This window comes from Maniola jurtina, chromosome 8, assembly GCF_905333055.1.
Source record: "Maniola jurtina chromosome 8, ilManJurt1.1, whole genome shotgun sequence".
In the NCBI taxonomy this organism is placed as follows: Eukaryota; Metazoa; Arthropoda; class Insecta; order Lepidoptera; family Nymphalidae; genus Maniola; species Maniola jurtina.
Window position 1 is genome coordinate 2,816,558 of NC_060036.1, and position 14,300 is coordinate 2,830,857.

Genomic DNA, 14,300 nt, shown 5'->3' on the forward strand with positions numbered 1-14,300 from the left:
ATATATTTAATTTCAAAAGAGTGTTAACCATAGAGCACCGGCCATACACTTGATAGATAGATAGATAGATAGATAGATAGATAGATAGATAGATGTATAAAAACTTTATTACACACAAAACATGAAATAATCAACACAAAAGGAAGAAACAAAAAAACTTGCTTGAGAACATCTATACTTACTTACTAATAAATAAAATTGAAGTGACTGTCTGTTTGAACGGTCTAATCTTCGGAATGGCTGAACCTATTTTGACGGGACTTTCACAAATAAGTAGAGGATTAACCGAGGAATAACATAGGCAACTTTTTTAACCGACTTTAAAAATGGAGGAGTTGTGTTTTTCTACCTATGCTCTGATATCTCCGAAATTTCTGAACCGATTAGCGGACCTAATTTTTTTTAATCGATAGAGGAACTTTGCAACATTGTTCCATAAAAAATTTGGATTCCAACTCCTCAATCCTGATGCTGCAGGGGATCTGACCAATCCTCGCGGCCGAAGCTGCGGGCATCATCTAGTAAAATAAAATAATATAAACGCAACACGTAGAGAGCTTCATGCGAGAATCGAAATTAATAAATTAATCTATCTGTAATCTATTAATAAGTATAATCACGTATAGTTTAGGGTTTTATAACAAATGGTATAAAAGATTAAAAAAAGTAAAAAATAATTTTTGTTTCTACACGTGTATGTATGTATGAAGTCGGGCGAGTATAATTAAAGAAATTAGAAACCAAATAATGAAGCTCGCCCGACTTCATACATACAATCGCGGTATGAGACGAGGGCCGGGCGTTCATACCCCGATTATCATCTTGACCTGTCCCGTACTATAGATACAACAGACGGATTATTATCCGTCTGTTGTATTGATACCTTAGCCATGATCTCTAGTCAAGCCAATTTCAAGGCTTGGACCATACATAATTGGGCTATTGTATGGGATGCTGTAAAACGGATTATTGAGCTATGGGGTGAGATAACGGACGCCTGAAATTACGTTGCCCCAAAGATAAAAAATACTGTAAGCAGGTGAGTCTCCTAGTTAATTGGAAATCACAGTCAAATACCTCAATTTTGTTTATTTGTGTAGAGTCTACACAAATAAATAAAATTGAAAACATCGTGAGGAAACTTGCGGCGCGTGACTCACTGTTCTCCATAATGCCTTCAAAGGTGTATGTACTTAGTTTGCCAACCCGCACTTAGCCAGTGAGATGGACTATTGTCAGACTTACTAAAAAATGTTAAAAATAAAAAGATTTACTATCAAAATAAGTGTAACTACCTACTGCAAAATTCAGCTCACGTAAAACATACTCAGCTACGTCCTGGGATCGTTGTACTTAATCAGTGGACACTAATCTCATTGTTGCGAGTTGCAACTTGGCAAAGTGGTCGCCAAGTTATTTGCTTCGAATGATTCATTGAATGCACTGAAAAGAGTTATCAAAGAAAGTTCACTTGGCAAGACTTGCTGAGTTAACTAATGCGTTTTCTTCATTTTCAGAGTTCCGTACTAGGTGGGTACCAACAGCACCCTATTATTAAGCCTCCGCTGTCCGTCCGTCAGTTCGCCCATCTCTCTGTCAGCGGGCTATATCTCATGAACCTTAGTAGGAAGAAAGTTTAATTTTATTTTTGGTATTTGTATGTGTTATTATAAAAACAAATAATAAAACTCAATATGGCTAATTTTAAAATGGCTGCCATGCAAATTAAAACAATATAAAAGTACGTAGTTTTATATCTTGTACGGTGGTACGGAACCTTCGTGTGCGAGTCCGACTAGCACTTAACTGAACCTAGCCAACTACACAGAACGCAGGAAAAGTGTGTCCGCAACTCTCAATAGGCGCACATAGCCTGATGGGATGGCGGTCTGACATGATCGGAGAGAGATCAAGCGCAGGACCAACGGCTTTAAGTTTTAAGTGTAATTTTACTGTTCATAGGACGTTACCCAGATTTTTTTTCAATTTTGTTACCCAGAAAATACCTTGGTCAATCTCCAAATTATCTTTTTTTTTAAATTTTAATGAAGTCGATTATGGATTCTACCTAAATTGTACCTATATTATTTAATTATTAATTAAGATTTCATTTTCAGTTTTCATTTTTAAGTAGGTAAACCTTCTGTGTTTTATTAGGTCGGTTTTATTTTTCTTTTGAAAATTTTTTACTTCACAATTTTTAGTGGTCCACTGTACTAAATATGCTATTCCCAGTTAAAACCCTACTGTTTACTAAGCTATTACACTGATCGCGAGCAATTTGCTCCTATCCATTGAGGAGTTATGTTCTCCATCTCCGTAGATATTCATTAGATCTTCATCAAATTTACATGGACCAGTTGCAAAGTATACGTTTTAAACAAAAAAAAAATTCAAATCGGTCCAGGCGTCTTTGAGTACCTAATCGGAGGAAAGATTTGAAGTCGTTTAAAAAGTTATCTGTAGTGTAGTGCACATCCACACAGCCCCCGCGCTAACCCAGTTCGGGATAGTGCGGGTGCTGTGTGCCATCTCGATCTGTCGCGTACTATGGTTAGACAGATGGTTTCACTGCATTTATAATTTGTGACATTGGAATGAAGACATCTTTGTAGAAAAAGAAAACACCTCCAACTGTGATATTCTTGAAGCATTTATAAAATTGAGAGCATCATTTTAGTATCGTCTTAAAGATTAAAGCAACGAAAAACTTATTGTTGGAATTTTGCAAAGATGTTGCCAAGTGGTGGCAGTTCCATCGCAGTTCATAACTTTTATTTTCAAAGTTTCTGTTGGTGTTTCACTTAAAAGATTCGAAGATAATTCACTTGTCAAGATATAGCTGTAGCGCAGAAGTAACAAGGAAAATGCAACATTTGCACAGAAAAAGTATGTTGAAAGTAAAAATATTTCTTAATATCTCAGCAACTTCTTCTGTTAACTTATAAGTAGTCGCATTTTTTATGTGTCCAAGGACTTGATTCTATGTACATAGTTAGGTATTTTGTAAAATAGCAGTAACTATAAGTAACTTTTGTCGTCAAATATTTTTATAAAATATAAAGTAAAACAGCTCGAAGAGCAAGCAGCTAAAAAACTTGTATTTGTGATTAATGTCCGAAAGTAGTGGTTGTGTTGCGAGTTTATAATCTTCCAATCCTACTAATATTATTAACGTGAAAGTTTGTATATGTATGTATGGATGTATGGATGTTTGTTACTCTTTCACGCAAAAACTTGGACGGATTTGACTGAAATTTGGGATGGAGATAGATTATACCCTTTTTTTAACGCTGGGCAATGCTTTTACGCATCCCTCCCGGAAGCAGTGCAGAATAGATTATTAACACATAGGCTACATTTTATCCTAGAAAAACAAAGAGTTCCCACGGGATTTCAAAATCCTATATTCACGCGGACGAAGTCGCGGGCATCCTAGTAATAGATAAACAGTACAAGCCACTGAGAAGGGTAGATATTTGGTAAATATCTTATCGTAAGCGATAAAGTCACCGAAAGATTTTCTTACAAAATTATCAAAAAGTTCAACGTTAATTACCAGTTTACGCTGTATTACGCTACCAGTATCTTCGGAACCTTGCCTAAAGGGACTTCTTTTAATAATTTATTTTAGTTATTATATTATATTTTTTAAGGTTATTAGTTTTAGGTTCTTTGTTTTAGTAATTTAGATTTTAGTTTTTAATTTAATCTAATTATTCTTATTGTGTGTTTAGAAATAACTTAATGTTTACATAATAAATACATAGCTTGCATCCTTTGCATTGTAAAAAAAAGATTCATTTATTTGCAATGTAAAAAAAGCCAAGAATACAATAGTGAAGCATTTTAAGTGCTCGTGTACGTCACATCTTGGAAGTTTACTAAGAGTTTTCTACCTCCATTATAATAGGAGAATAGAGCAATAATGCAGTCTCACAACATCCCGAGTTTTCCCGGGTGCATCCGATATTCATACTTGGAAAATGGAATGCCTGGGACAACAAGTTGCCCGCTTCAGTAACGTCCCGACCGGCTAGGCGGAAAGTTGTGTCGGGTTTTCCACTTTCACGGTGTTTGTGAAACGTGTGGAAAATCGTGCTCAAACTCGTGGGGAACACTTAGTATATGTGAGCTGCAGTTGTAACCGAGTGTTTTTGGATATATTCAGGTAAGTGTTTTTATTTTCTTATATCTATACTTACTTATTAATTAATTAATAAAATTGAAGTGTCTGTCTGTAATTTCGATATAACTACCTCATATTAAGCTCATATGGTTATTTGACTATACCATAACTGAATCGCACGTTTTTAAAATTTTTGTCTGTCTGTCTGTTTGAATGGGCTTCGAAACAGTTGAACCTATTTATTTATTTATTGACAAGTAGAAGATTAACCAAGGATTAATAAAAGCTACTTTTTAACCTACTTTCAAACAATGTTGTGGAAAGAAACCTATAGGGTACTTCCCGTTGACCTAGAATCATGAAATTTGGCAAGTAGGTAGGTCTTATAGTATAAGTACAGGAATAAATCTGAAAACCGCGAATTTGTGATTACACCATTAAAAAAAAATTAAAATATGTTTCAATTTTCAAAGTAATATAACATACCAAGTGGGGTATCATATGAAAGGGCTTTACCTGTACATTCTAAAACAGATTTTTATTTATTTTTGTGCATAATAGTTTTTAATTTATCGTGCAAAATGTTGAAAAAATACCCGAGTACGGAACCCTCAGTGCGTGAGTCTGACTCGCACTTGGCCGGTTTTTATTTCTCTTCAGACTTTTGCTAGGTGAAGCCGCGGGCGGTCGTTACTTTTAAATAATATTTAAAGTGACAGCCATTCGGAGAGTTAGATAGGAAAAAAACTTTTTGAAAGTGATAAAGCAGACAGATGCACACATTAATGCATACATTTTTGCAAAATATCAATAAGTCGAACTTTAGTTAAATACCTACCATTATAATAATAATAAAGAAAACCTATATTATTTGCAAAAGATGCATATTTGCAAAACTGGTATCAAGAATTTAATAGTCTGATATCTTGGCACTTTACTAAGAATTTTCTACGTTTGCGATGATCTCCAATAGGCGAATAGAACAATACTGCCTTGCCTTACAAACCCCCCTCCCCCCCAAGTTTTCCCGACTGCAACCGGCGTACAAGCTTGGAAAATGGCAAATGGAAAGAGGAAAGATCTGGGAGAACCAAACCCAAGCTCGGGGAATGCTCGCTCGAAAGCTCAGTTACGTTCCGACTGTCGAGGTAGAAAGTGGTGATTGATTTTCCACTTTTCGCGTGGCAGTGTTAGTGAAATGAGCGTTTGGTTTATCGTGTTTAAACTCGCGGTGAAAACTTAATTGTGTGATTTGTTTTTCGACTGAATTTGTGGATATATTTAGGTATTTTTTAGTTTCCTACATGTTATTAGATCCATAACATTACGGGTGTCTCCTGTATTTTTTTACTCTTTGTAACTTCGTAACTTAAATAAATGGGTAATTATAATCCAACGTACCTGGGAGTCAAAACCTGGTTTTCACCTCTATGTGGGTTATTCTCTAAAAAATAAAGATTAAGATACAACACAAAGAATATTTTGGTTTTAGAAAAAATTACGGCAGCTTTCACAATTTAATATTTTTACTGAAGCTTTTGAAATCTGTACCTAAAGGTGGGAAGGTATATCGTAAAAGGTTTTATGATATTCTGTTTATAGCATACTAGCTGACGCCCGCGACTTCGTCCGCGTGGATTTAGGTTTTTCGAAATCCCGTGGGAACTCTTTGGTTTTCCGGGATAAAAAGTAGCCTATGTGCTAATCCAGGATATTATCTATCTCCATTCTAAATTTCAGCCAAATCCGTTCAGTAGTTTTTGCGTGAAGGAGTAACAAACATACACACACACACACATACAAACTTTCGCCTTTATAATATTAGTGTGATCAATGAAATTATTACAGGTCTTCATTGTTATTATTATTCTCCCGGCATACAAACTTAGAAATTTTTATTAATTAATTATTAATTTTTATTATTTATTAACCCCCGACCCAAAAAGAGGGGTGTTATAAGTTTGACGTGTGTATCTGTGTATCGATGTGTCTGTGTATCTGTGTATCTGTGTATCTGTCTGTGGCATCGTAGCGCCTAAACGAATGAACCGATTTTAATTTAGTTTTTTTTGTTTGAAAGGTGGCTTGATCGAGAGTGTTCTTAGCTATAATCTAAAAAAATTGGTTCAGCCGTTTAAGAGTTATCAGCTCTTTTCTAGTTTTCTTGTAGAAAAGAAGGTTAGATAACCGTTAGGTTCATAATATTATGTCAATAGACAAATGTCAAGCTGTCAAGATGGACGTTGCCTAAATACATAATTATCATAATTATTTATTTGAAAATGATGTTTTGGAAAACTCAGATACTTTGGATCGTCGGGGGTGTTATAAATTTTTAATTTACACTTGTTTAATTTTTATTATTAGAAATTTTTATTAATTTTTATTAATTTTTATTATATTTTTTATCAATTTTAGACGTCAAATATCCTGGAAAATTATAGTACTATGTTCTATTTTTACTTAGATAATTAAAGCATTTCTTTGTCCTTAAAACTCTTTGTATGTTTTCTATGCTTTATCACTCTGGTGATATTTTGAATTTTCACAAAGTTCATAAGACAGTGTGCAATGTTGTCCCTTACTTTACGTCTGTTTTGACATCGTTATGAACGCGACAGGATAAAGGGATCTTCTTACAAGCATCACCCAACCAAAATTAAGATAATCCAAACGTATCATCTTACTACTAAAATAATAGTCACTTTGGTTTGCCCAAAATTCACATAAGTCCCGGATATTGAAGTAGTAAATCTCGGAAATTGCGTATTTGTAGGTGGCAAGCGTATAGTGTCTCCAAATAGGTTCCATGTCCTTGGCGTTATTGCGCGCTATAAGATGTATGGCATCTATTCACATCTACTTATTACAGTCACCTCGAGGATATGTAATAATATTACGGTTCAAGATTCAAGGCTCACTAATACGGTTTATGCTGAAGCTCGAAGTGGGTAGTCATGGAGACGTGGCGTTGGCACATGTCTTCTCCATAGCACGAATATGACTATAATCACGGTTAATACCTAGTTATTCGAACTATGCGGAGAAGTGGGGCCGACACAATACCTATTTTTGCTCTTTAAAAGTATTAAATATGGAAATACACATAAGTACACTTGTCAAAACTTTACGGCAATTATGTCCGCGCCACGTCTCCAAGACTCTTTTTTTGTCTGCATTGTTTTTTTACCATTGCTGAGTGTTGTGATCTGTTTCGATAAGTCTCATAATGGTACAGCTTTTCAGAAACACAATGCGATGCGGTGAATTTAAATTTTCTGCGTTGTTTATTAAAAAAAACGGTGCAAAAACAAGACAAAGATCTTGTTTTGTTTTATATATCGCTTTTCTTTGACATAGAACACAAAAGTACCTAAATAAACACAATTTAATTTTATCCAACAATATGATTGTTGCTTCAATTTATTTTCTTGGTACCTACGAGTATATAAGTATTATATTAGTTATTAAGTTTCCTTTATACAGGAAACACATGGTCGCGTCTATCAGGAAAAGCTTTTTGTTTATTATGTTTACCCCACGTAACATGGGATAAGGGCCGGAAGAAGACTATAAGCTGTGGTACCCGATAAGATTTTCCTTCGGCGATATTTCAGGAACTATCCAAATTTTTCTCAAATGCTATACCGACTTCCCACGGTGCGTGATATTGCAGACGGACGCGAACCATCCCGCACCGACGCGACGCACCGTGGGAAGAGTATCGTATACATCGTCGCCTTCGTACCCTCTTGCAAGCCTTTTGCGCAGCTGCCCATTATAGTCGTCGGCCGTGGTTGATAATCCGTACAATCATGCACTGTAAGAATCAGGCATTAGAGTTTTTCGTTAACTTGCTCTGCCCATCTCTACTTTTCTCTATGTAGCAAAGAAAACGCCTGGTTGACTGATTGCCAGGTAACATGCAATAAATGAAATAAATAAATAAACAATGCACAACCCAAACGAGTGGGTTTAGAAGCATCCTTATGTAGCATAGGCAAAGTACAGCGACGATGTGGAGAGACATCGAGGCGCTTATTAAATAAATTTATTAACAAAGGACGTGACGGGCTGACGCTACATGGATTTCAATTAGCACAAGTGTAAATTAAATATTTATAACAACCCCGACAAGTGATGTTTACAGTGACTAGAAAAGAGCTGATAACTTTCAAACGGCTGAACCGATTTTCTTGAATTATAGCTAAGAACACTCTCGATCAAGCCACCTTTCAAACAAAAAAAAAACTAAATTAAAATCGGTTCAGTAGTTTAGGAGCTACGATGCCACAGACAGATACACAGATACACGTCAAACTTATAACACCCCTCTTTTTGGGTCGGGGGTTAAAAAATATGTATAATAAATGGTATGCATATTTTTTAACCCCCGATCCAAAAAGAGGGGTGTTATAAGTTTAATGTGTACCTATCTGTGTATGTGTCTGTGGCATCGTAGCTTTCTAAACTAATTAACCGATTTTAATTTCGTTTTTTTTTGCTTGAAAGGTGGCTTGATCGAGAGTGTTCTTAGCTATAATCTAAGGAGATCGGTTCAGCCGTTTGAAAGTTATCAGCTCTTTTCTAGTTACTGTAAACCTACACTTGTCGGGGGTGTTATAAATTTTTAATTTACACTTGTTAACTATTTAAATTTTTATATGGACCTCCAATTAACTATTATTTACTAAATTACTCGTATTAGGAACAAAAAGAAGTTGGTTAAATAGAACAATTTTAAGATCTAGACCGCCACTGGTACTGGGTTTCGGCATTTCGGAGCTACTCTCAGGCCGTTTCCCTGAGATTTTGCCTTAATAGGTGCCTTTATTATGGTACCTTAACACGGAAAGGAACTGTATATCAATGTAACAAATCTATCTTGTGGGCAGCTGAATGCACAGCAGATTGCTTACATGCAACTTTGTCATGAAAGTATGCCCTTTTGAAATAAATACATTTGTGTTTGTTATGCCTAAAATAGCAGAAATATTTACTGTTGCTTATCGTTTAATCCTAGTCTACACGCGAGGCATCCGTGCCAAGGATTGCTTTCAAAACTGTTATATAATCTTTGAGGTATAGTGCTGTATAAAATGGAACAGCGGCTTCTCTGGATCATTGTTGCTCGCAAACAAGATGTTTTGGATTTTATTCTTGCTTGGATCAATTAGGGAGTACTGTTATAACATATTCTGCGATTTAGGTAATTATATTTTCTTTTTCTAAATTGTGTCAACTTTACGCTACTACCTACTGTACGCTCATAGGAAAGTATTTCTGTACCTTGAGGGTGCAGAGGTACAAAGGACACGCAAAAACATTTACTTGAACGGATCATTCTTTAAAAAATTTAATTAGGAATTACATTCCTAAATCGTGGTGGGATCACCACGATTTAGGAATGTAGTTCCTTACAGCTTCAGGGTTGAGGAATTGGTCTTCGAGTTTTCAACGATAAAGTCTTTAGTTGGTAGGTACCTACCTCCATTATCTATACAACCGACAGCTTCTAAATTCCATCAGTTTTGGTGATCAGGTCCGCTACAGCATCAGAATTGAGGAGTTGGAATCAAAAATTTTTATGGGACAATTTTGTAAAATTTTTCTATCGGTTAAAAGAATACGCAAATCGGTTCAGAAATCTCGGAGATTTTGGTGTATATACCTATAGAACAATACAACTCCTCTTTTTTTAAAAGTAGGTTAAAAAGTAGCGTATGTTACTGCTTGGTTAATCCTATACTTGTCTGTTAAAGTCCCATCAAAATAGCTTCAGCCGTTCTGAAGATTAGCCCGTTCCGCCCGTTCAAACAGATAGACAGACGGATGCTAAAAATTTAAAAAACGTGTGATCCAGTTATCGTAGTTAGGTACCGTTTAAATAACCATAGTATGAGGTAGTTATTTCGAAAATAATAGACAGACACTTCTATTATGTATTATTAGCTCAATTATTAGACAAACATATAAACATTATACATGGAAGAAATTGCGGGCATCATCTAGTGTAATAATATAAAAAAAAGGTGAAACCATCAATTAAGAGAAAATATTATGTTCCGTACGAAAACTTAAACCCCTATAATTATACCTATCTATATTGAAAAAAATCTCAGAAACATCTTTGCTTTTTAGAAAGCACGAAATGCAACGTTTATTACATTATAAAATTATTTAACCCCTCTCGAAAAACACTGACACGGCACTTTAGTTTTTATATGGCGAATGTTGAAAGAGTTTTTCGTAATTGCGAACAATTCGCAGTTTAACAGGGCTCTCTCCGTCACTCGTTTCATACAATCGTAGTTCCAATTTCATTTGAATATTAAGCAACCAAAGTCCATGAAATTTTGCAGGCATATTCTAGAAACTAATATCTGTGTCTGTGGTGTTTTAGATTTTTCTAAAAATATGTAGTTTTAAAATTACAGGGGCTCAAAGATTTGTATGAAAATTTTTAAGACCGCGTAACTTTGAAACCGAATATTTTAACAGAAATCTGGAAAACCACAGACATAGATATTAGTTTCTAGAATATGTCTGCAAAATTTCATGGACTTTGGTTGCTTAATATTCAAATGAAATTGGAACTACGATTGTATGAAACGAGTGACGGAGAGAGCCCTCGCAATTTCAAGAACAATCAAATTGCTGACAAATGACGTGCCTTGAAGATAGTGTAGGAGTAGATAGTAAAGAGTAGGATTCGGCGGCTAACCTCTATCTGTAATAATTGGAACTACTTAGCTGAATTGTAAGTTCCAGGTATTAATATATCGCCTACAATAATTATTTTAAGTGCAAAGTTCTCAACGATTATTTACGGGGTGACGTGGGATATGATAAATGATGTGATATACCAACACTTTATACTTTGGGAGCCTAATAAACACGCTAGAAATAGACAAAGATTGTGTTTAACATCACAGTAAGTAGTTTTTGTAAATATAGCAAAGAAGGCAAATTCCTCTCCTAATAATTGTAAATTGTGATATCCACGTGCAGGTACAAAGTTGTGGTTTTTATTAGCAGTTAGCCTTTTTCTTAATTTCATTAAAAATAGTAATCGTTCCGGGACGAAATTGCAGGCAACTGCTAAATAAGAATAATTATTATTCTACTATTGGTTATGCAATAACCTTAGTAGGTACTATTTCCACCTGTCTATCTTGCTCGCACGTGAAACAGGCAAAGCTTCGCCGGTGAATTTTCCCTCTGAACGGTTCACGACAAAATTTATTGCAACAATTTATATTTGGATTTTTCGGTCAACCTTTTGTTTCAGTTCAATAAACATTAATCTCTGTTATCCGACCAAGTAATAAATGGGACACGCGGTAGTTTGTGTAGTTTTAACAATTAGTATCTAAATATAAATCGGACAAGTGCAAGTCAGACTCGCGCACCGAGGGTTCAACCAACTATTAATTTAGGGATCGTGATCAGTTGGTACTAAGGCGTATTTTTTGTCATTGAAGATTTGTTCAGTATCATGGATTGCAAAAAGCGGAAATAACTCGGGGTTAAGTATGCACGATGCGAATGAATTCGTAAGCTAATGCGAAACGTCCTGCACGCTCGCAGAGTTTGACGATGCGTCGCATCGCAGTTTTGAATTTTGGGTTACGAGTATGTTATGAAATTGCTCGCAGACCGCAGTCAACTGGTTCTTTGACAAGTTATCGCGTCGGTCCTGCGCCTGATCTTCTCTTCAGTGTAATAGCTTAGTAAACAGTAAGTTTTTAAACAGGAATAGCATATTTTAGTACAGTGGGGCCACTGAAAATTGTAGAATAAAAAAAAAAATTTTTTTAAAGAAATTACACACTTTTTTTTTTTGATGATATTTTAAGTCTACGGGAAGTAGGTACCCCCGGGTTTTGATCCCCTTAACGGATCTTGATAGACATACAGTCAACGAAGTGATCCTATAAAGGTGCCCACGCACTCGAACTGAATTGCAACTGAACTGCAGCTGAACTGCGCGTCACGGCAGCGCGCTGCACGATATTCTCTTCAGCCGCGACGCGCGGCAGTGCCGCGCTACGCGGTATGCACGTCGCGGCTGGAGAGAATATCGTGCAGCGCGCTGCCGCGACGCGCAGTTCAGCTGCAGTTCAGTTAAAGTGCGTGGGGGCACCTTAAGGGGTCATGGAGATACGGAACCCTAAAAAACAAAATGTCAACACGAAAACAATTTGAGAATGTTTTGGCTGATGAGAAATATAACCTTCCCACGTGCAGTGTGCTCATGTACTGTATCTGTGTCAGTGGGCAATTAGATCAAGCTATTAAAACGTAAATAATATTTAGATGAAAACATTGGGCTAACTTTGATTTTTCATATTAATTGCTATATACACGTAGCTCGTTATTTCATCATCATTATTTAATATCAGGTGGCAAAATATCATTATGGGTGACTTATGGATGTGCCATTTTGAGCAACTCTAACCTCTTAACCCTACTTACCTTAAAACACGGCACCACTTTTTTATACAAATAGCTTAGCCATAAATAACATTAGTCCACGGCAGGGTTCGGTACTTAAAAAAATAAAGGGAAAATAGCCTTTTTTCGCCATTTTTCTCCGTTATTCCAGCACCAGGGTCTGGGGAACGGATTTAAAAAATGATATTATAACAGTTTCATTCAATTTCGCACTCGACCTTTATCAAATTTATTTTTTGTCGCGTCACGGCCACTTCTATGTAACGATGGAAAAACTGCTTAGTACAACGTCCCTTTTAGATTTAAGAAAGTTGCTAGAAATTCTCTAATAGCCGTTTTCATAGCAAAGGTTAAGGTACTCGGAAATTTACATAAAGTCAGATTTTGGCTAATTCTTTTCAATACGATCTAAATCTCAATTGGCAGATCTGTTCTATCCTTTTCCGCAGAGAGCATTATGCAGCTCGTTCACATAGGCTGCGTAAGCGTAAACGTAGCGCGTACTATTGCGCTGTAATGTACGGAACTGTATGAGACGTGGCATAGCTTGCGTGGCGTGAACGTTGCGTAGACGTAATGCGTGCAGTTACGTTTATGGGTTCACGCACGTCACTATGCACGTGTCACGTGTACGGGCTGCATACGCAATTGTGTGAATCGGCATTGATCTGTCATTTTAGTTTAGTTTAGAGATCATGTCCGTAGCCACAGTAAGTACCTAATGTAGAGGCGTGCAGCCTCTTCTAGTGCAGGCAGCTGCGAAGAAAACATTGCAACCTTGATGCTCGACGCCTCGGTCGAGCAGTACAGTACTTTTATTGTTCATTAAATAGCTATCATGTAGACATCCGTTTAGAAATTATTTTTTAAAATTCAATCCCTAAAGGGGTAAAACAGGGGTTCGAAATTTGTGTAGTCCAAAGTCGCGAGTTTAAGCTAATCGTATATAAAAGAAAAAGGTGACTGACTGATTTAGTGATCTATTAACGCACAGTTCAAACTACTGGACGGATCGGATTTAGCATTTAGATAGCTATTACAACGTACAATTATAACATTCAACTCCTACGGGCCGATTCACACCGGAATGATAGCGGCCGGCAGCGGCGCGGCGAGCCCTTTCAGTGTGAAAGAATTTTAAACTTTATAAGTATACGTAAGTAAAAGACCAGTATTGCTTGAAAAGCTCGCAAAGGTTGCGTGGTCGCTCGCTGCTGCCCGCGGCGACAAGAGGCCTCGTCGCGTCCCTGCCGCTCTACCGATGTATAGAATATAAATAATTGTTTCGGAAGTCGCCGCAATGACAACCATTTTGCCCATTGTCTTTTATACTTACTTTTAGTTTATTTTTAATTGCAATAACCTACAATAGCAAAAAATGAAGACATTGCCATTTTTATGTACCTACGTAGATTTTCATTTTCTCCTCTGAAAACTATGCCACCCTCGGGCATTCGTATCAACATTCCGAAAAAAGGGGTTTGTTAAAAGGGTTAAATTCAAATTGGAGTCTGTAAATTACGTCGTACTTATAAATTGACTCCAACTGAACATTAATGTACGTCGAAATAAAACAAAAGTTGTACAAAAACACACTAAATGCTGTCGCAATAAATTCTGTATGGAGTCAGCAAAAATTCCCAATGAATAATGAATACAGAGATAAAAGAATCAAGATTATTATGATGTTTGAATTCGTCACAAAGCAGGTACT

General features: G+C 36.2%; 1 protein-coding gene across 1 annotated transcript in view; it reads left to right on the top strand.

The window, feature by feature from the left end:
- The first annotated feature begins 5,291 nt into the window (after positions 1 to 5,291).
- The window catches only part of LOC123867511 (acid sphingomyelinase-like phosphodiesterase 3a), a 48,142-nt gene continuing 39,133 nt past the window's right edge, over positions 5,292 to 14,300 (top strand). Inside the window, exon 1 of the mRNA XM_045909577.1 lies at positions 5,292 to 5,414. The gene's annotated coding sequence lies outside the window, so the exon portion shown is untranslated. The remainder of the gene's footprint in view (positions 5,415 to 14,300) is intronic.